Source organism: Otolemur garnettii, unplaced genomic scaffold, assembly GCF_000181295.1.
Source record: "Otolemur garnettii isolate 467f Iridium unplaced genomic scaffold, OtoGar3 scaffold00003, whole genome shotgun sequence".
Lineage (NCBI taxonomy): Eukaryota > Metazoa > Chordata > Mammalia > Primates > Galagidae > Otolemur > Otolemur garnettii.
Genome location: NW_003852398.1, coordinates 3185951 through 3187696, shown reverse-complemented (window position 1 = coordinate 3187696; position 1746 = coordinate 3185951). Strand labels below are relative to the sequence as shown.

The window sequence follows — 1746 nt, the reverse complement described above, 5'->3', positions numbered from 1 at the left end:
CCTAGGTTGTAAGAAGGCTCCAGAGGTCAGGAGACAGGGTGGGAGTAAGACTGAGTCGTGGCCACAGGGATGGGTGGGCTCATCTGAGGGGTATCTGGCAGGGAGAATTAGATGTAGGGGAGGAAGAAGAAGTCAAGAGTTCTTCTCAGGTTTGGAGCTGGAACAGTGGTTGAGAGATGGGGCAGTACCCTGAAGGAGGTAAGGGGAAGGAAGAACAGGGACCAGGAAAGAGGCGGTTTGGTCCAATTTGGTGATTTTCTCAAAGTACCATAGACCAGGTGGTAGATAAACCACTGAAATATATTTCTCTTAGCGTTGGAGGGCAGGAGTCTGAGATCATGGTGTGCTTGTGCTCCCTCTTCTGGGTTGCAGGTGGCTGTCACTTCGTGGAAGAAAGACCTGGAGGGTCCCCTGGAGGGACACTAGCCCCATTTATGAGGGCTGTACCCACATAAACTACCCCCAAAGGCCCCACTTCCTAATGCCATCACATTGGGGATTAGATATCCTTTTTTTTCCCCATAGGTATGTAAACGTTTTATTAACAGACAAGGCCTATAGACTTATTTCTTCTTGGACACACCCACAGTATGGCCATGGTGGCCAGTTGCCATTACCTTGGGGTGCTGGCCTCGGACACGAAGGCCCCAGAAGTGGAGCCGCCCTCTATGGGCCCGAATCTTCTTCAGCTGCTGCAGGTCTTCCTGGAGCTTATTGTCCAGACCATTGGTCAGGACCTGGCTGTATTTTCCATCCTTTACGTCCTTTTGTCTATTTAAAAACCAGTCTAGGATCTTGTACTGGCATGGATTCTGCATAATGGTAATCACGCATTCCACTTCATCCTCTGAGTTCTCCTGCCCTCTTGGCAAGGTCAACGTCTGCTTTTCTCAACACTACATGAGCAGATCTTCCACCCACACCCTTAACAGCGGTGATGGCAAAGGCTATTTTCCACCACCCATTGATGTTGATGTTGAGTACTAGCAAAATGGGCTGGAACTTCTCAGGGATCACTATAGACATGGTGGTGGCACAACTGGTGGCGTGTAAGCCTCCTGTGGAAGAAGTGGGGATTAGATTTCAGCATAAGAATTTCAGAGAGACACGAACATGTAGTTCATAATAGAGACTGTGAATTCAGTTTTGAGCATGTTGAAATTTAGGTGTCTGTGAACCATTAAGTAAAGATGTGTGTCTGGAATCCAGAAATAACCTCCCTGGTATACATTTGGGACTTCCTGGCATAAGAATGGTATTTGCAGTTGTGGGTGTGATTGCTGAGACAGGGTATGGCATGAGAATGGCCCAGCACAGAGCCTGTGGTGGGTAGATCCCCTGCAGCAATGAGAGCCCTTTTCTCTCAGCCGCTGGCTGACACCTGAGATATTAGCCCTCTCTGGGAACTGGCCTGAGCTGAAGAGGGCTGCCTTATCTGGGTTATGCCTTCTTGGGGAAAGGGACCACCGGCATCTAAACTGGGAAATGAGAAGGGCCATGGCAGCTGCATTGTCATTATGGGATTGGCTGAGGCCTCTATTGAGACGTAGTAGAGCCTCAGTTCTCCCTCTGGGCCATCCTGATGTTTTCTCTTCCTGCCTCCATCCTGACAGCACGCCCTCATAAAGCTCCTCACAGTAGGCTTTTTGGGGAACTCATATTGCAAGTAAAATCTTTCTGCTCATTTGTGTTTCCTTTTACAACAAACTAGGAAGTCTTTTGTTAGAAGAGACAAAGAACTGGATC

At 48.6% G+C, this 1746-nt stretch overlaps 1 pseudogene; it reads right to left on the bottom strand.

Annotated features, from left to right (window-relative positions):
• Positions 1 to 548: 548 nt before the first annotated feature.
• LOC100941394 lies at positions 549 to 1026 on the bottom strand (annotated as a pseudogene).
• Positions 1027 to 1746: the final 720 nt, after the last annotated feature.